Genomic DNA, 21921 nt, shown 5'->3' with positions numbered 1-21921 from the left:
CCCTTGGGGTGACATCTCATCCTGACGTTTACTAGGCAGACTGTGTCTATGGGGTGGTTTGCCATTCCCAGTCATCTACACTTCACCCCCAGCAAGCTGGGTACTCATTTTACCGACCTTGGAAGGATGGAAGGCTGAGTCAACCTTGAGCCGGCTACCTGAAACTGACTTCCATCAGGATCGAACCCAGGTCATAAGCAGAGCTTTTGACTGCAGTTCTGCACCTTACCACTCTGTGCCATGGGGCTCTTTGTTGTTCTGGTAGGATACAAAAAATTCAACCCCACAGGATATTTTTGTTTTATTTTAAACATCCACAAAGAGCTACAAATTATCTTTTTGATTACAAAGAGAAATTCCTCAGGGAAAATAAAGAAACAAGAGCACAAAGCTAGATATAGTATGTATGTTTTCTAACAGACACAACTCAAATTCTATGCATTAGAGTGAGTCCATGGAAGGTTGAACAAGCAACACCACCCCCAACACACACACACATTTATAAAGCAAACAAAACTACTTCACTGGCAGGAACGTACACAGTTTCAAATACCTCTTCTGGTTTTGAAGACTCTATTTTCATCTGGTAGAAGATATAATGTAGGAGCCCCGTGGCGCAGAGTGGTAAGCTGCAGTACTGCAGTCCAAGCTCTGCTCACAACCTGAGTTCGATCCCAGCGGAACTTGGTTTCAGGTAGCCAGCTCAAGATTGACTCAGCCTTCCATCCTTCCAAGGTCGGTAAAATGAGTACCCAGCTTGCTGGGGGTAAAGGGAAGATGACTGGGGAAGGCACTGGCAAACCACCCCATAAACAAAGTCTGCCTAGTAAACGGTGGGATGTGACATCACCCCATGGGTCAGGAATGACCCAATGCTTGCACAGGGGACCTTTACCTTAGAAGATATAATGTATAACTTGCTGAGCAAATGCCTAATAACACAATCCTAAATAGGATTACACCATTATAAGTCCATTAAAGTCAATTTTCTTTAAGTAAAACTGTAAATGCAGTACATCCAACATGCAAGAGAACAGCAATCTGCTGCACCCTATGCTACCTTAGCACATGCATCTTAGTGTTTATCCTCTGAGAGGTAGGAAAAAATAAAAGTTGAAAGTAAAAATAACTTTTGCAGTAAACATATGAAAGTGTATTGCTTGATGGTAACAGTTTTGTACAGTCACAACAGGACTAGCAGCCTATTTTGATATCAAGTTGAACCTCGTAACACAAACTACTGAAGTCTTCAATTGTGTATTATCATCAATGGTGGTAGAAAGTGCAGTCAAAACACAGATGACTTATGGCAACCCCGTAGGGTTTTCAAGGTAAGAGACGTTCAGAGGTGGTTTGCCATTGCCTGCCTCTGCATGGGCCAAGAGAGTTCTGAGAAAACTGCGACTGGCCCAAGGTCACCCAGCAGGCTTCATGTGGAGGAATGGGGAATCGAACCAGGTTCTCCAGAGTCCACTGCTCTTAACCACTACACCAGGCTGGCTCGTTATCATCATTGCAGCATATTAATTGTGGACAAAATTGGTCATATTTAGACAAAGTAAACATCCTTGAAAAAATGAGAATATGTTTACAGTACAAATTGTTTAAAATTTTTTTTTACATAAAAACCTTCATTCTACACATTTTTTAAAAAAAATAATTCTACACATTTTGAGTAATTATTCCAAAAGAGAATATATTTCATGGGAATTCTCTCCTCTGATTTTCCCACAGGAATTGTTTTTAATTATCTGGAATAAAATGGAAATAAATCCCCCCCTTAATTTTTTCTATATTTTCCTCTAGGCCCTTATATTTTTATGCTTGATTATACTGTATCTTAAGTGTTGATGTTCAGTTTCTAGTTACTTTTTTTGCAGGGAGAGTTCAAGCACTGTTTGTCCTAACATTCTTAAATCAGCTCTGGAAGTCTCAAAGAGGAGTGACTTTCCTCCACAGAGAAAGGAAGCTGGAAAATTGTCATGCCTCCAAATCCCATTGAAAGGGATCATCCATCAGTCAAGATGCCCACCTTACCTCTAAGTATTAGAAACACCTACTTGACATCCAATATTGCATTTATAAACTAGGCACAGTTAAAATAAACCATGGTTCTGCATTATGTTTGAACTGAGCCAATACCTTCAACTCCTCCATCTCATGCTTCTTCTTTCTGAAATATTCTGCACTACAATTTGAATTCTTAACTGATACAGGTTTGATCAGACTTATTCTGAAGTATATTTAAAGCCAGAAAGTCCAATACTGTGAGGCCAATGGTGAGCACTGCTTTTTAGGAAGCCACGCTGTTCCCTTTTTTAGGGTTGTTTTCGTTGCCTTAATTCCTGGTTTCCCATTCTTAACGGCTTTAAGCCAAATATAAAGTTCTAAGATGGAACTGATCAAGCTTCTTTAACTTATGAAGTACTCCACAATTGATCAATTCCTGGTAAAGTGGGGGGGGGACTTTATTTAGCCTTCCCATTTTGTCATGATGGTGGGAGAAGGTAGTTTTTTAATATGCCAAGGTATATCTAATTTCATTGGTAACCCAAAAGCGCATCCACCAGTCACTCATCAAGGTAGTTTGCAATACTGCGAAGTGCGCAAAGAGGGATTAAGAAGAAGAGTTGGTCTTTATATGCCGACTTTCTCTACCACTTAAGGAAGAATCAAACTGGCTTACAATCACCTTCCCTCCCCCTCCCCAAAACAGACACCCTGTGAGGTAGGTGAGGCTGAGAGTGTGTGACTAGCCCAAGGTCCCTCAGCTGGCTTCATGCGTAGGAGTGGGGAAACAAATCCAGTTCACCAGATTAGCCTCCACTGCTCATGTGGAGGAGTGAGGAATCATCCCCGGTTCTCCAGATCAGAGTCCATCGCTCCAAACCACTGCTCTTAACCACTATACCATGCTGAGGGTCAAGAGGGCAAACACCTGTTTGTGTACTCATATCCTGAACAGCCACAAACACCCAAACCTATTTGATGAGGATGCCCACAAAAACATGAACAGTTCTGGGTTGACTGTGCAGGTGTTCCCTCATCACTAGACTTTTCTAATATTCCTTGGATTGATCTACTAGCATGGTGCAATAGCTAGAGTTGGGCTTGGAATTGGGAAATCCTGATTAAAAGCCACACTCACCCATGAAGCTCACTGGGTGGCCTTGGGCTAGCAGCTTCGTCTACCACACAGAACTATTGTCAGCTTAAATGAGGTCTGAAGAGGTGAGGCAAGATATAAATGTGACAAATTAATACCATGCTGGGGTAACAAATTAGTGTTAACTCTTCATCAGCACACTGGGAGGTAAAACCTAGATACAACTATTAATTTCTAAACTTACAGTTTGGTGTGTTTATTTAGATTACTTGATGCCTCTCCAATAATTATCCAAGGCAACTTACAACAGAAACAAATAATAATGAAAGTTGCTTTCACAAATCTTATTTCTTCCTTTATAACACTATTTCATCAAAAAAACACAGCTATACATATTCAATATCCTATAGCTCCACAGTCTCATATTAAGAGGAAGTACTGCAGATAAATTCATTCTGTCATGGAATTTCCCCCCTTTTCCTCAACAATCCAATTGTTGAATTGATTCATACTCATACATCAGACTCGGTCATCTATTTACATGCAGCCTTTAGATATTAAACTCAATTTTGGGTGACTAAGGTAAAGAATGCAAACAGCAGTATTAACAGAAATGGCTTATAACACCCACTATGACAGACTTTCAGCACTTCCACTAATCAAGTGGCAAAGGATTTGAGAAATGTCAGCGCAATCCTAAACAGAATTACAACCCTTCTAAGTCCACTGAGCCCCGGGGCGCAGAGTGGTAAGCTGCAGTACTGCAGTCCAAGCTCTGCTCACAACCTGAGTTCAATCCCGACAGAAGTTGGTTTCAGGTAGCCGGCTCAAGGTTGACTCAGCCTTCCATCCTTCTGAGGTCGGTAAAATGAGTACCCAGCTGGCTGGGGGTAAAGGAAAGATGACTGGGGAAGGCACTGGCAAACCACCCCGTAAACAAGTCTGCCTAGTAAACGTCGGGATGTGATGTCACCCCATGGGTCAGGAATGACCCGGTGCTTGCACAGGGCACCTTTACCTTAAGTTTACTGAAGCCAGATACATCTCCAAACATCTATGGCAGAGATATTGAGAGTCTGGCCCTGAAACTGGAATTTAAATTAGTAAATATAGTGTTAATTCTGCAAGCACATATATGTTCCTGGCTTTCACTCCCGGCTCCTGAAGTGAACAAAAAGGAAAATCTGACACATACATACTTTCCTTCATACTATTCGACACAAAGTTTTCATCTGCTAGAGGCATTCTAAGGCAGACTTTGTTTTCCAAGCTTTAGTTAGAAGATATAAAAATGTTCCGTTCAGATGACTATTAACCAGAATATCTTGGACTACATATGTAACAAGAAGTTACAGTATGTTATCAGTTATCAGAAGTACTCTATCAGTTTTGATACCCAATGTGAGTCAGTCAATGCAATTGAGGGACTTTATATTACCCTAATTATATGGTTTCTGTGGCACTTGCGTATTAGTAATGAAAACGGTATGAATCTGGAACATTTCTTGGCTTCGGGTGGGTTCCTGATCTCTGAGCTATGATGAACAGTTGTGAGCAGCAAACACAGTGAAGCAAACTATGGGCAAAATTAATCATAGTTAGCAAGAATTGTGGTGTAGATGTTGGTCTACACCACAGTTACTGCTAACCATGATAAATTTTACCCATAGTCTGCAAATCAGCTTTACACATTGGTTAAAAGCTGGGCACGTTCTTGGCACTAAAACCTGTGCAGACACTTGTAGTCAATTCAAGTGTGCTTAGCCAAGGTGTACATTCTGCACACATAAACTGTAACATCTGTTTTCATATGGAAACTTGTAGACTTGAAATCACCCAGCACAGCTCTGATGTAAAGGAAACTCTTGCATTCTCTGACAACAATCCCCAACATGGGGAGGTTTACCATATGCATATTGTCCATACTCAACATTGGGCTTGCAGTTGTGTTTTCTAGCTCCCACTTGATGACTCTTGAGTCTGTGGACTAAGGCTGTTACCGCACTAGGTATTCCCAGCGATGTATCAAGAGTTTGGAAATGTTATAAAAAACATCGCTTTAAAAGGGTTTTTGGATGCCATGGCTAAAAAATGGTTGCAAGACGTCTTCACAGCTAAAGGGGCCAAACAAAGTGTGAATAGTATTTTTTATAACAGTTTCAAACTCTTAATACATCAATGGGAATACATAGAAAGTGTGAACAGAATTTTTTATAACATTTCCAAACTCTTAATATATCGCTGGGAACACCTAGTGTGGTAACAGCCTAAGTTCCAAAGGATCTTGAATGAAACAGAAAAAAACAAGGAGCTTCAGGTAACTCCCTACCAGCTGATCAAGCTTATCCTTGACAGGTATAGATCACAGCCATGTACCCAAAGATTAGCCACAGAAATATGCTTTCTTATTTCTCTGGGCTCGGCAACTTCTCCCTGAGGCCATGCAGGGAGCAAATTTTTTTGTGGTGCTTCCCATTATACTTTCTCAATATTCCAATAGCGCTCACACTTTCAACTAGAGTAGAGACTCCTGTCCTATTAAATATAATGTGGTTCAGGCTCAAGTGTATGTCCGTGAATGCTTGTTACATTTATGATGTAGCCAGGATGGGAGATGTCCAAGAGCTGTCATGGGAAATTCAGATGGAGACAGACCTTTACGCATGCTAGCCCCAGTTAGTTTCAGGCTTGGTTGTCATCTTACTGAAACTGTCATTACAGAAGCAGTTGACAGTCTGATTACACTTCCCTCCAAAGACCAGGATTAAAAATCTCCTGAGTTTGGTTATGACTTTAAATCAGAGCACAAGGATTCCATGTTCACCCCAACAACAAGTACCAGGAGCAACTCAGACTCAGTTGAGACATGTGCATCTTTAGTCGTTCAGTCCTCACATGAGAAGGTTTTGACTGCAAATTGCAACTCTTTTGGGGAACTGTACTATGCCAGAAAGAGGGCCTCTGCCCAAACTTTATTTTAGGTATACTTTCTTCTTTGTACAGTATGATACTGTCCCAGTGTATGGTTAGAGGTCACATGATACAGCAGGTCTTGCTGAAGCTGAGCAGGACTGGGTCTGGCCATCCCTTTTTGATGGAAGATAGTTGGGGTGCGAATCTAATAAGTTCATAAATAGTAATTCATACAGACTGCTTGGCCATGAGCTCTCTTAAGTGGAGAAGTGTTCCGCTTCCAAAAATTAAATAAAGCAATATATTGCTCTATTATTGGGAAAGAAATCATGTCACTTTTCATTAACAGCGACATGGGTATTCAGGAAGTGACAGCAACATAGCCACATTCCACCCAGCAAAGGCTGCTGGGGGGGCAAACAGCATTTTCTAGGCATATAATACTGCTGTTTGAGTTCTGGGAAACAGATCTTTCTACAAAGAAAGGCTAAATTAGAGAAAACTCCCCACAAGGGAGTAGCAACTATCCAATGTGTGTGAAAAACTACCAACAGAAAATGGCTGTCAGGATGCAGCAAATCTTTTAAATATAGAACACTCATAAATGGCACCCTATTAAAAAACAAAAACAAGAAAACCCCTTTTGTGTACAAATAATGACACGTTCCCCCCAAGCTTCTCTACTGTTAACAGGAAGCAACGAAAGATAAGAGGCTAAGAAATGTAAACAGTTTCTTCTTAATATAACCTTCCTTGGAGCTCCAGCTCTCTTTGTCAGCCATGCCTTCTCAACGCTACACTGCAGAGTAGTGTGAGTGCAGCTTCCTCTGCAGCAGAAAGCATCTCATCACCATACAGGTTCCCATCAGTGAAAAGCTGGGATGTTTGCTAAAATTGAACCAAGAAGTAAACAGCTATCTTCTGTGTGGGTGGTGGCAGCAACCAAAGTCACTTCCGTACGACTGGCTGCATTGCTGAAGAGGGAGGCGGAGGAAGACGCAGGTCACAAGACCCTTTCTGGTAAATAGCAGTATGGCATCTGCTCAGGTTTTCATTTAGTCTGTCAGTTGCTTTCTACACGGGAGCTGGCAGAAAACAGCCTCTGACCTTGGTTGGAAAAGAAAGCCCTTATCCTCTAATTATAGATTTCTTACAGCACACCATCCGGCATGCAATTAATACGATCAACCAAGAAAATCGCTTTTACCATGCCATAGAATTACCACTACAGACTGTCATCTATGGAATATAAATTCACTTCCCACCACCTCATCTCATTGAAATGGCACCCAGAATAAAGCATACTATCTATGTTCACCTGCCATTCTCAATCTGGATAAAACAATTTACTCAAATCACTCTGCCTCCTGCTAAAGATAGGCTACAATTTTAGGGGGCTCCTGCTACAAAGTGCAAAGGTAGGCAAAGCAGATGATGCTTTTGAGAAAATACACAGATCTTTTGATTTCACAAATTATGCTTGCCAACTCAGAAGACACAGCTGATACTTTAAATAAGCAAAAGCCTTCAGCACAGATTTCCTCTAGAGGTAAGAGCAAGATCCTAACTGCCTGCAGCTGAGTAAGAATCTAAGCCTATGATCCAGGCAGCGGCTACTGAACCATCATTAGTGCCCTACAGGCAGCAGCCAAAAGATACAGATTGTCTAGAGAGTTTGTATTGCCTCCTCTCTGTATTCATCCTTTGGCTGGCAAAAAGGCAGAACTGCTACTCCTTAAAGAGAAGAAAATCCCTCTGCATCTATGGAAAGGGTACTGGTTAAAGGGTAGGGAGGAACAATAAGAACTGTTTTAGCTTCTCAGGGGGAAATAAAGAGGCAATGAAGGGAGGAAACAGGGTTTGGGGTTTCACGAACAAGGATGAGAAAACTTGGCACTTTTTCCTGCCTTTTCCTTTGCCCTTTCCACTTGCCCCACCTCATCTGATTCTTAAGGAGTGAGATGTGTGAAATGGAAGCATTGGGAGCCAGCAATAAGATCTGAGCAACTCACTTCCCCTCTAACCTGTGCAGATCAAGATTGTCAGGGGTGAGAGCCCATGGAATACAGAGATGTGGTGGTGGACAAAATTGCTCAAGAGCCCTCTTTCCTTCTGCAGAGCCCGGAATGGTCCTTGGATTACTGAAGAGCTTGGGGCAATGAAATCATTTGGGCAAATGGTTGGAGTGCAGGTGGAGGAAAACTCGAAGTGAATGTGACCAAACATGGTGAGAGTGTATTATCACTCTGTGGTGGTTATGGGGATGAAGCAAGCTCACTTCTCTGCCACCATTACGTCCACACAATGCTTCCAGTGGAGCCTTTTCCTCATTGTAAGAAGGCTCTTAGGGGCCCCGTGGCACAGAGTGGCAAGCTGCAGTACTGCAGTCCAAGCTCTGCTCATGACCTGAGTTCGATCCCGATGGAAGTTGGTTTCAGGTAGCCGGCTTGAGGTTAATTCAGCCTTCCATCCTTCCGAGGTCAGTAAAATGAGTACCCAGCTTGCTGGGAGTAAAGTGTAGACGATTAGGGACAGCCATGGCGAACCACCCCGAAAACATGGTCTGCCTAGGAAACGTCGGGATGTGACGTCACCCCATGGGTCAGTAATGACCCGGTGCTTGCACAGGGGACTACCTTTACCTTAAGAAGGCTCTTATCCCAAGCCACTGAGGAAGCTAACCTGGAAGACATACAGTGCCACTGCAACTCTTTTGTGATACGCTTTGCAGATAAAAGTGTTCACATCCACTGTGACTTAGATGCCACAATTGATTCAGTTAAATCTCAGGATGCTTTTGGAACACATTCTGGTCCTAGTTGCGTCATAGATTAATTTCCATTGGTGCGGTCTGATGGAGTGAACACGCTGCTCAAAAGTGCACAGCCCACATCAAGACTCTACCCCTTGCAATTCATGTCTGTTGGTGTCAAGACAGGCTGGGTGGGCCAAACGGGTCCAGGTGGCAAGTGCCTCTCTTTAGAAGGGTTCCAAAGCTACTTTGAAAGAGGCAGTTGAAGAAGAAGAGGAGTTGGTTTTTATATGCCGACTTTCTCTACCACTTAAGGGAGACTCAAACCGGCTTACAATCACCTTCCCTTCCCCTTCCCGCAACAGACACCCTGTGAGGTAGGTGAAGTTGAGAGAATGTGACTTGCCCATGATCACCCAGCTGGCTTCGTGTGTAGGAGTGGGGAAACAAATCCGGTTTTCCAGATCAGAATCCACCGCTCCAAACCACTGCTCTTAACCACTACACCATGCTGGCTCTCCAGCGTGAGACGCCCTCCTGAAGAAGGCGACCCTGGACCAAAATGACCTAAACAGCAATTGCTTGGCAACCAACACTCAATGTTTGGCCAAGGTTCTTGAGCAGGTGGTGGCTATGCAGCTTCAAGCAGTCTTAGAGAAGAGAGATTATCTAGACTCATTTCAATCTGGATTCAGGTCTGGGATGGAAACTACCTTGATTGGTGACACGGCAGTGGGTGTCTGTTGATGGCTTTCAGTACCAGCAACCATGGGATATTTCTGGAGAAGCTGACTAGGTTGGGAGTAGGCAGTACCATGTTTTGATAGCTCTATTCTTACTTAGGCAGGCCGATTCCAGTAGATAACATTTGCTCAGCCCCTGTGGCATTTATGGCATCTATCTTGCCCCAGTGCTATTTAACTTCTACATGAAACCATTGGGAGAGATTTTCTGGGAATTTGAAATGAGGTGCCATCAATTTGCAGATGACACTCAGTTCTATTTCTCTTTAACAGCTGAGCCAGCGGCTGTGGAGCTCCTGAATAGATACCTGGAGAAGGTAATGTCGTGATCTCCCGGTACACACATACCAAACAGTTTCAAACCTCACAGGGGCAAATCCAAAGGTAATCCAAAAGCCAACTCCAAGGGTTCAAGCCGAAGTCCAGTCAGAGCAAACAGTTCACTGCAAGGTCAGGAGTAGATAGACATGTTGCTTCCATACAGCAATGCTCTTCACAGCTGCTTATCAGCAGCACACCATGCAGGCAGCCTGTAATGCTATGCACCTGCCAGCCAGACCTGCTCCTGCGAACACTCATACCCACGGTCCATGCTGGGTCAGTATCTAGCTGCCAGTCGAGCACTTCATCTCTGATCCTGCACAATCCTACGTGTCCACCTCCTGCGCCGTTCCTGAGGCTCTGGTGATGAGGGGGGTGAGCAGACAGGCAGTTGGCATTCTGCAGCCGCCTCAGAGCTGGAGGGCTGAGGAGTTGCTGCGCTGGTCCCTTGCTGCGGGTTTGGGTCTGACTCTGCAGGGGCTGCTTCTTCCTGTGCCACCTCCGGTGCTGGCTGTGTATAGAAGCCAGGGCTGTTGGCTGACTTTTCATCAGAGGAGTCATCTGTGTCCCCTGGACCTGGCTGGGCCATAACAGGTAATGGGATAACAGAGGGCCAATAAACTGAAGTTCAGTCCAGACAAGACGGAGGCTGTGTTGGTCAATGACACTCAAGGACTGTTGAGTTAGGCTGTTCTAGAGGGGGCTCCACTCTCCCTGAAGGAGCAGATTCGTAGCTTGGGAGTGCTTATGGATCCTGGTTTACGGCTGGAAGCTAAGATCTCCCCCGAGACACGCAGCACCTGTTGTTGAAATGCCAGCTGCAGCATGATCTGGCCACAATGATCCATGCTCTGATCACATTCAGGTCAGATTACCGTAATTGTCCTATGTGTTCAAAAACTCTTGTTGAATACTGTTCAGAAACTTCATTTGGTCAAGAACGTGGCAACCAGGTTACTGGCATGGGTTGGATACAGGATCTTATCACCCCTGTGTTGAAAGGTCACCCAGCAGGCTTCATGTGGAAGTGTAGGGAACCGAACCCAGTTCTTCAGATTAGAGTCCGCTGCTCTTAACCACTATACCACTTGGATTAATTAATGATGTTTAACCAGGCTAGGAGTCAGTCTGGGGGGGCCCAGTTTCAAAGTCAGATAACTGTCTGCTGACCACATCACACTGAAAGGGAAAAGCTGACATATTTTTTAGGATAGCCTGCTAACATGTAAAGATCTGAACAACCTGCGGGCATTGTTCTGTAATACAGAATTCCCAAAGAAGATAAAGAAACTGATTTGAAAGTTTTGCTACAGATGCTACATTTACTGTATGGTTTTTATTTTTAAAATGTGATCACTGGTATAACCAGCTGCCATATCATAGTAAGTCCTAAACAATATTATACATTTTATGGTAAGTGTTTATTTTCTGTAACTGTTCTCTCATGGTGCTGCAAACTATTTTCCTCTCCCTCATGAGTGAGAAGTCATATCCACGGAGTTGCCAGTAGTACTGCATTCCTGTGTAAGGTAACTGACTTGTTCTGAAGTTCTCGCCTTTCATTTCACACAGTGATTGTTCTACAGAAGTAGAATCTTTAAAGTTGATTAAACAGAAAAGTCTGCCAAAGAAAATCCATTCACTTTGTGAAATGCAAAGTCACCTTCACAGAATGAGAAATATCTTCATACCAGTAGTTTTAAGCACTACTACAGGCACAGAGAAAGCAAGACAGTCTCCCATGTATTCAGAAACACTGGCACCCACACAAAGTGCTCCAATGTGGAGGTGGACATGTGACATTAATCAAAGCTGCCTCATATGTGAACCTAACACAAACAACCACCACACAGAAGAAAACAACATGCCAAATAATTCTTGAGGTGGAAATCAAAAGTCTCAATATGATAACTACATGCAAGATTAACACAAATGCCACATGAACACAGAGTACTGCAAGTGGAAATGCTGATGTCCAGACTATAATTTGGGGGGGGGGTGTAATGTGCTGTATGAACTGGTACGTTAAGAGTTGCATTTAAAACCACACTCATTCGTTTCCCATCCTCAGAGCATTTTAGAATCCTGAAACCTTTTTGTATGAACACCTTTTCCTTAGATATGTCAAGTAACTTGGCCAATGTGAGGAGATGCAAGATTCAAGTGGTTTCACAGCAACTGCTGTATTCAGAGATAGACCCAATAACACAGAGCATGGCTCCAGATCCCAACAGAGAACAAGGGTATGGTACAACTAAATGGCACACATGTAAAATATTGTTCCTTAGCCTCCCTCCTGACCTTTAGCACTTCTGTGTTCCCATCTTCATCAGGACCCAGCTACCCAGTGTAGCTGCTTGAGTGAGGCAGAAGGAACCACCATTGGGACACTGGATGAGGCTACCTCTTTCCCTGAGGTACACATATGAAAGTGCTATTAGCTCGAAGGTAGGTGTGTGTGTGTGGGGGGGAGAATTAGCTATCATTTCCCCAACCAAGCTTCCCATTCAAAGGAGAGGGACCCCTTCTAGCATGGTAGATGGCATTTTAGACACAAATTCACACAAGACAACCATGCGACAAAGCAGACTGCAGGTATCGCATCTTTTTTTAGCCATACAAGACACAGGCGACATTGCTCATTCCCTTGGGTATCATATTAGAGAAGGATCAAACAGTAAGCTGCATCATGAAGACACCCCTCCTCTTTACCAGCTGCCAGACACCTGGACAAACACATACAAGATCCCTTCAGTATTACAACTATGGCATTTGCAACAAAAGGCTTTAAGCTCATTCCCAAGTCTATTAATGCCACAATTTAGACTGAAACAACTGTTTTCAGGTTGCTAGAAGAGGTTGCAGGAGCAATTTCTGCTCTTCCCTGCAACCCCAACTGTTTGTAAGGCAACTGTCCCCATATCAGAGGGGAGCCACAGAAGAGGACCTAGCCACAGAGGGGAAAGCCTTCCCCCCCTCAATTCTAGCTGCCTTCCCTACTCCCATTATAAGTCAGTGAAATACCACATCCCAAAGAGTGTCGGATCTAGCAATTTCACTCAATAAAAGCATATTTTAAAAAGGAGAAAATTTTTCTAGAATGTACTCAAATGGAAAAGCACAAATCATTCAAATAATATGTCTTAAAACATAAGTTGTCCTTGAAAGATAGGGTTACTGCTTGGAAACAAGTAGCGTGACACTATTTTTTTCGCCTTTCCTTTTCAGCTGCTACATCCATATCCATTTACCTCGTAAAAGGCAGCTAAAGACGTTTATCAGATGCTATTGCACCTACTTATTAGTGCTCATTCCCAATTCAATTGCTACCCTTTCACATAAACAGCCGCATTCCGTTCCTTATTCCCACTGCCACCCATCCACCAATATTATCCACATATACCAAGCTCCCACCAAATGCCAGGAAGTAGAAACAGTATGCTTTTAGAAAATGGAAACAGCCAGAGGAAGGATGTTATCTTAACCACAGTGGCACGAGTCTTGGTTCCTCCCCCCCCCCCCCCCCGCCAACAAAACCATGCAGACAACTATTGAAGCTGAATCGGTTTCCCCAAAACCTTTCAGCAGTTCCTGGGCAATGAGTGCCCTCTTATGGCAAAGGACGGTCACAACCACAGACCTTGTTCCTGTATGTAGCATACATTAAATGCAGCCAAGTTTTTTTCTGGCCATAGAGAAGCACAGGAGCCAGCTTCCCAAAACTGCGCTGTATTTACTCATCAATATGTAGACTCTCTAGAAGTTATGACAGTTTGGAACTTAAAATCGGGCCACTGTATGATGCTGCAATCAACTATACACGCCGTCTGAGGGCTCACTGCAATCATTCGGTCTACAAATGTTTATATGGTGTTTAAGGCACTTAAAGTGTGGAAGGCATTAAAAGGAAGTATTTCTTCACACAACGCATAGTTAAATTGTGGAACTCCCTGCCCCAGGATGTGGTGATGGCTGCCAACTTGGAAGGCTTTAAGAGGGGAGTGGACATGTTCATGGAGGATATAGGGCTATCCATGGCTACTAGTCAAAATGAATACTAGTCATGATGCATACCTATTCTCTCTAGTATCAGAGGAGCATTCCTATTATATTAGGTGCTGTGGAACACAGGCAGGATGCTGCTGCAGTCGTCTTGCTTGTTGGCTTCCTAGAGGCTTGTTGGCTTCACTATGTGAACAGACTGATGGACTTGATGGGCCTTGGTCTGACCCAGCATGGCTTTTCTTATGTTCTTGTGCTTGCAATAAATGAAGCCATTTCCCAAAGATCAACCACACACACACACACACACACACACACACACACACAAATGATCAAACACTGCACCAAGGAGCACTGTCCAAAGCTTAAATGTCCTGGCTTATATTTACCCTGAATCCAATGGTGATAATTTTTCTATCCCAGACTTTAATTTCACTATAAAAAAGAATGCTTTTAAAATCTTTCTATGACATTCAGCAGTGTCTTCACTGGAATATTTATTCTGCTTTGTTATAAATTGATTCAGGTTTATTATTCTGATAAACAAAGAAGACATCAAGACTGCCTTATAGGAAAACTAGATTAAGAATCCCTCATCTTTCTTTTGGTTCCTGCAATTCAATATGTTTCCACCTATGGTGAACTTGCAAATAAATGTTCACCAAGCCTGCAATACAGATTACTCTGAATGTATACCAGAATGGTAGAAAACAGGGTAAAAAATTGGCAAAGCTTAATTTTCAGGACAAAAATCTGAGAAACAGATTGGAAGAAATTCCACAGATGATGTTATTCTTACCCATCATCATTTTGTATACAAATTAATTTGAAACAGAAAATTTGGTTCTGAGCTGCAAGGCAAACCACAGCATACCAGAGTTTCTTTGAATTAGAACACACCATAATCAGGGAAATGGATAGTAATTAAAGAGGATTTGCAGCATTTGCTTGAGTTACCCATCTCACATTGTGCCTGATAAAAAATTTAGGCAACTCAACGTTGCATACTTCTGCACTATAATGTTGTAGGGCATGTTGCCTATTTTGTATCAGAAATACTTGCGGTTTCTCCACTAGAGGGTGTTTGACTAACAGCCGAAGGTAGAGAAGTATGAAATTCAAGCTTACATCTCGGAGGAATGAACAATGCATGGAAATAACCGATGAAGCCATGGTGCTTCATTGCAAAAGCACAAGGTTAAATAAAATGAATCTCAAGGGTGATTCTGCTTAAGCTCTATTCTTGCCACAGCCATCTACTGAAAACCGGGCCTCTTAAAAAAAAATTGCTCATTTATACTACGAGTTATCTTTGGGATTTTCACAAATGATGAGGGAAAAATGAAGAAAGCTGGGTGCTCAGAATAGTATCAACTTTTTAAACAATGCTTTTCATCAAGTATGACCATAAACTGATTAAACTGGTGAAAAGCCCTTGGACAGTCATTTTTTTAAAATTGGAATTAGGAGCAAGTGTACTTTCCTAAAAACAAAGTTCTTTTCTTTAAAAAATACCAACAAGCATAAACCAGTTCCATGCCACTTTTTAAATGACTGAAATAATACAATGAATGACTCAATACAAGCCATCTTCAAGCGCATTCTCACATATCTAACAAAGACTCGAACTGCTACTTCATACTTTACAGTACATTCTGAAAAACAACCAGTGTAGATTTAATCTTTAGTGTCTAAAATCAGAAGGGAAGCTGCCCCACCTTTATGGCTATGGGAATGTTCTTACAATACTACAGGGCTCAACAAATCCCAGGCACTAGGTCACCATGATTCCTAGTATTTTCAGCAATGATTGTATTGGAGTGTCTTTTGCCAATCCTCAGAGGAAGTACAAGGCTTATTATCATTTCACATCAGGCTATGTCTCAGGCCATAATCTTAAGACCTTCTCATGCAAGCCTCACATGCATAATGCTGAGCAGATGTAGATTTAAAATGGTGCTGGTATCAGGTAGTACCTTGGCTTTCTCAGAGCAAGTAACAACAAATGGTTGGTTTCTCTCTATTGAAAACACAATGATCAGTGACTGTCCCCATTAGCTCTCTAACAGCGCATTCCTGAGCTCTTAGAGCTCAGGAGGTGAAAAAGGGGCTGCGGCGCACAAAGTGGCCCGGACGCCGGCGGGGAGGGCCAGAAGCCATCCGCCCCACGCTGCACTGGCAGCGTGGCCCAGGGATGCTGGCACAGCCTCGCGCTGTGGTCCAGACGGCGCACTTCCGTGCGCCGTCCCCAAAAGGGCGTTCCCAGGGGTGTGCCGGGCTGGGGAAGGAGCCGCCTTTAGGCAGCCTCTAAAGCCCTTTCGGGCCGGGAACGCCCTTTTTTATTTTGGCGAGATACGCCACCTTGTAGGCGTATCTCCCGTGCAACCCTATGAAGGGTTGCACGGATTTTTCCTGCCGCAAGGAGGTTTCGGCCCCGAGGGGGGGGGGAACCTCCTTTGGAAACAGCGCAACCACGCTGCCTCCTATAACCGGCGCAGCCAGAATGCGCTGTTAAACTCGGCAATATGTGATATCCCTTGTAGGTGGAGAGCAAAGGTAGTATGTCATTATATTAGTTGGTAGTATGTCATTATATTAACACTGGGGATAAATTTAAGATGAAACATGAAGCTAACTAAAGCCAAACTGGGTAGTTTTACCTCATGTTGAATTTTTCTAAATTCAGTCTCTTGCTAGTCCCATTCTCCTCCAGATGACACATCCCTGTTTCTTGGCTGAATTTAGTTATTCCCAAAATAGAAAGAAGTTGTTTACAGCAATCATGGCCCAAAAGAAAACTCCAAAACCAAGAACATAATCCATGTAATACCTTTTATTAGGAACAGCCAAAGTGGCACAAAACATATACACGTCTTTGCTTGTTTATGTGTTAATGTTACAGCAGTCAGTGATGGTAACTGAATTAATTTCTTAATCAGTTGATTTTTATACTGGTTCAAATGTTCAATTAAATGGAGCTTTTTAAAACAGTTATTGAAATTATGAGAAATGGGAGAGATTTCATGTTAGCTTTTTTGTTGTGGTGATCTTGATTCCTTAATTTTTGAGCTGGCTCCTAGAGTGAAAGAAAATTTGTCAGGGCTCTCAACACTGTAATACTCCAAACTGCCAGTTTGCCATCTGAAAAATAGAAACAATAGCCTGTGCATCTCAGCACATTTGTGCATATGGTGTATTGTGCATGATGAGAAAGGAAATGCAAAATCAAAGGAGAGCCTGAGGCTGTATATATGGGTATGGACTTCATCTGAGTAAAAGAGATGAGAGAATGGAGAAAGGGGTTTTGTTGAAAATTTGCCACTTTATTTGAAAACATTTGGTCTGGGATAGGAATGGTTTAAGAAGGGTTCACATAAAGGCAGAAACCGGGGGTGGGGAGGAATACAATGTCATGAACGTACAGGATAAGGCAAGTTTTCATGTCAAATCGACAAATAGCAGTAAGAACAGCAAAATTCTTACATTTTTGGTGTGCTAAATTTAATTCAGCATAGCAAATATATGTTATCAACAACACAGCCACTAACAGATCTGAATTACTTAAGCTAACTAAACAGTCTTTGAAAGACTGAAAATAGTCTTCTTAATATCCTTTGATGTGTAAGGAGGAGCTATACAATTTTATATGGATATTTATACAATGCTTTCCCCCCACAGGGGACCAAAAATACCTTAAAACAACCATTTCTCCTCCTCCATTTTATCCTCACAACAACCCTGCGAGGTAGGTTAGGCTGAGAGGGTGAGTGGCCCCAGGTCAACCAGCAGGTTTCCATGGTAGAGTAATGAATCGAATCCAAGTCACCCAGTCCCTGGGCTGCCTCCCTAACTACTACGCTACACTGGCAATATTAAGAGAAAGATATTGTACATTAGAGAGTGAACGGCTGTGTTTTGAAATAAATTTACCTTGGAATAAATACATGTATTCTCAAAGATGCACTTTCATTTGGCAAGCAGGAAGCAGTCAAATATAATAGATGTGATTTCTGCTAAGTACCTCACAGCCAGCTTGTTTACAACAGGGAGAAAGAGAGGTTTCAAAATAGGCAGCGCTAATTTCTTTTTAATGCAGAATTTAACAAAGCAAAGTCCTGGACCCTGCAGTCCACCCATGCAGCATGAGACCCAGTAACAGATTACATATGGCTCTCTCTCTATCCCATTAGATCTAGCAGCTCCCAATGAGATAAAAGCTTTGAAACCTCATTAATGAAAGCCAAGCCTGAAATGAATCCTACTCAAAGCCCCTCAAGGGCAGTCAAAAATCAGATGCAAAAGAGACATTTCTGCATAAAGTCAAATGGGGGGGGGATCAGAGTTTAAAAATAAACTTGGTTTTGAAGTATGCACAGGCACTGGACTACCGTGTTTCCCCGAAAATAAGACATACCCATAAAATAAGCCATAGCTGCATTTCTAAGCATTTGCTTAATATAAGCCATACCCCGAAAATAAGGCACCCCGGGGCTGGTGTGGAGAAGACCAGGAGGAGCCCAGCTGAGCAGATGCAGTCTCCCGCGGCTGCTTCAAAGGCCCGGCAACCAGCACGCCCGGGGCTGGGGTGGAAAAGACCAGGAGGAGCCCAGCTCAGCACAGGCGGTCTCCTGCAGCAGCTTCAAAGGCTCTGCAACCAGCGCGCCCGGGCCTCTGGGGGCGCGGAAGACAGGAGGAGCCCAGCTGAGCAGATGCAGTCTCCCGCTGCCACTTCAAAGGCCTGGCAACCAGCGTGCCTGGGCCTCTGGGGGCGGGACCGGAAGGGGGTGGTAAGGGGAGAACGGGAGCCGAGAGGGAGGCAGTTCTGATTCCCTCGGAATAAGACATCCCCTGAAAATAAGCCATAGTGTGTCTTCTTGAGGAAAAATAAATATAAGACAGTGTCTTGTTTTCGGGGAAACACGGTACCTACTGTCTTATGCTCACCTGTATTATTCCTGGGGAAACCAATTATAGTGAAACACATGATTTATAAAAGAGGAGTAAAACAAAACAATTTGAGATGGTGAGTTTTCATGCTTCATTTTCCCCTTGGTTAACTTACGAATACTACAGGAGACAATGATATTAGGAGTGATGAGGTGCCAATTAGGCAATACTTATGAAAAATTGAACATGTATTCCCAAAAATAATTCTTCTGCGAAGACATGCAGAACTACAGAAACATTCACATCTTACAAAATAATAAAAGACTGCACAATCTGGAGGAAACAAGGGAGGGAGAAAGATTACTATTGAGAGGGTTCCCCAGGATGTGGAAAGTTAATCAGGGAGAATATTAAAGCTTGATCCATTCCCCCTGACATGCAGAGCTTTAAGCAGACAGGACATTTTTTACATGAGGTACCATTCGGTCATGGAGACTATCCCTCACACGAATTCTGGTAGAGTGCAAAGAAGGTTGTACCACATAATTCTTTTGTATCTGTTATTTCAGCCATGAATGAACCCTTAAAGAAACAGGTGCTCAAGATCAAAAGTATAATACGGCTACTTAAAAGGCAACCGGAATTGTTCAGGCCTACAAAGAGAGCATCCTGTGAAAGACACATTAAATACCTGCAAGTCTGAGTTCTGCTCTTTGGAACCTACCTGGAACAAATTAACAATGCCTATGCACCATCCAATGTGTGTGTGTTAAGTGCTGTTAAGTCGCTTCCGACTCATGGCGACCCTATGAATGAAAGTCCTATGAATGAAAGTACCATCCAATATTCATTCCCAAAGACAGTTAAAAATGTTCATCCTAATTCAAGATTCACTATGCACCAAGACAGTTGCTAGCATTTCCCTATCATACCTTTTAAACTTCAGTGGTCTACATGATTCTCAAAGTGACCTGCTAGGTTGAAGGAAGATATGATGCCACCCAAGAAACAGCAGTAATCAGAGGTACCGGGTATGGATGCACTGCTTTGTGTGTTTATCCGTTGTGGATACACTCCTCTGTTTGGTGTAAACAGTAGCTATAGCTGGCTGTGTGTGGAAGAACCTTTGACCACAGAAATGCTGTTTCCTAAGCCACAATAATTACGCCAGCTAATTTCTATGACATCTGTTACTAAGAATAACTCCTTGTAGGAATTTACGTTACATGTTCCCAGTTTGATAACCCTGTCACTCTACTGATGTGTGTAATGACCTAAGTCACTCACTTTAGAAAACTCCATGCACAATTTATATTTAGCTAGCATTGATAGGAAGAAAGTAGACTCCTTTGAAATGTGGTGTTGGAGGAGGGTATCACAGATACCGTGGACTGCCAAAAAAACAAATTAGTGGGTTATAGATCAAATCAAGCCTGAACTGACCCTAGAAGCTAAAATGACTGAACTGAGGCTGTCATACTTTGGTCACATTATGAGAAGTCAGAAGTCACTGGAAAAGACAATCATGCCAGGAAAAGCTGAAGGCAGCAGGAAAAGAGGAAGACCCAACAAGAGATGGATTGACTCTAGAAAGGAAGGCACGGCCCTCAATTTGCAAGATCTGAGCAAGGCTGTTAAGGATAGGACGTTTTGGAGGACACTGATTCCTAGGGTCGCCATGAGTTGGAAGCATCTTGACGGCACTTAACACACCCACAGTCATTTTGATACCATGGCTACATTTTTATTGCAGCGCCAATTCTTCAAAACACCTTTCATTTATCATTATCATTTGCATTTTCCTACATTAGAGTCAGCAACAACAGCATTCTCAGATGTCTTGAAAAAGTGATGGCGAGGAGAAAAACAAACAAACTTCAGGATCTGAGCCTAGAACCTGCTGCATCCTTGATGCCCATCCTATGCATAATAATTGAAACCTCTGGAACATGCTGCTTATTCCCCTGGACCACCAATGACTAATCTACAACACCTTGAACTTTGGGCAAACTATTCCCTTTCTTCCAGGCATTCAAATGGCCTTCCTGAGGGCTGAGAGGTCTTCTAGTGACCCACTACCTAACCTGACTTACCAGAGTAAGCCTTGGCCTGGGAGTGTGGGTTATAAATTTGAAACATAAATGAATAAATAAATATAGCATTAAAACATTAAAAAAGAGAGCTCATCTGGGGAAGGTCAGTTCTCAGCTTGCTTCACCCTCCATAAAAAGGCAGTTATGGCACTATAGACATGAAGTTGCTGCCAACCTTGGTGGGAATTCCTTCTCCATTGCATCCTGATGCATCTTCCTCTGAACTTCTTAAATGGACCCTTTTGCACCACTGCAGAACCTACCTCAGGGGCATGAGCCCATGACCAGCTCAAAGCCCAAGAAGGCCAACAGAAAAGTCCTTTACCTTTCAGCTGCAACTTTTTGAGCCCAGGATACTGCCAATGATACTGTCAATACCCCTTCTGCTTCATTCTCATGTAAGGGCAGCAGTTTTGGCAGCAAAGTTGTTTTCCGGCAGTCAAGTAACTTTGTTAAGGTAGGTTTATTAAAGGGATAAACTGTAAGGCTTGTTCTTCCATAACCTTCTCCAAGATACAGGCCTTCCCCCATCTGTTGAAAGCTCCAGCAATTAATGTTGCAACCCCAGGGGCACTTTTCTGGGAGTAAGCCCCATTGAATAACACAAGACTTACTTCTGAGTAGATCTGCTTAGGGTTGCAGTTGCTTTTTCTTCCAAACTCACACCAGCAAGGATCATGGTCCCTGATGGTGCACCACAACAGGCATCCTGTGGACTCCGCAGGGGCAGGAGCTCAGGAGCCTTCCCCAGTGTGGCTGGGCCAGCCATTCTGCCCACCCCACCCGTCGCTCCATACAGGAATAAAGACACAAACCTATATTGAACTTTATTATACAGTAGTCAAAAAGGGCAAGAGTCCAGTAGCACCTTAAAGACTAACAACAATATTTTCTGGTAGGGTATGAGTTTTCGTGAGCTGTGGCTCACGAAAGCTCATACCCTACCAGAAAATATTTTTGTTAGTCTTTAAGGTGCTACTGGACTCTTGCCCTTTTTGACTACTGCAAACAGACTAACACGGCTACCCACTGTGAATTATTCTTATTATACAGTGGCAGCTGCCATTGCAGGACAACAGTGAAGAACCTGTGCCAGAACTACTG

At 43.0% G+C, this 21921-nt stretch overlaps 1 protein-coding gene across 10 annotated transcripts in view; it reads right to left on the bottom strand.

The window, feature by feature from the left end:
• Positions 1-21921, bottom strand: part of RBFOX2 (RNA binding fox-1 homolog 2) — a 228669-nt gene that overhangs the window by 159668 nt on the left and 47080 nt on the right. The gene's annotated exons all lie outside the window — the stretch shown is intronic.

The sequence above is a fragment of the Euleptes europaea genome, chromosome 3, assembly GCF_029931775.1.
Source record: "Euleptes europaea isolate rEulEur1 chromosome 3, rEulEur1.hap1, whole genome shotgun sequence".
Lineage (NCBI taxonomy): Eukaryota > Metazoa > Chordata > Lepidosauria > Squamata > Sphaerodactylidae > Euleptes > Euleptes europaea.
The sequence above is the reverse complement of the archived record's forward strand: the minus strand, read 5'-3'. Positions and strand labels throughout refer to the sequence as shown.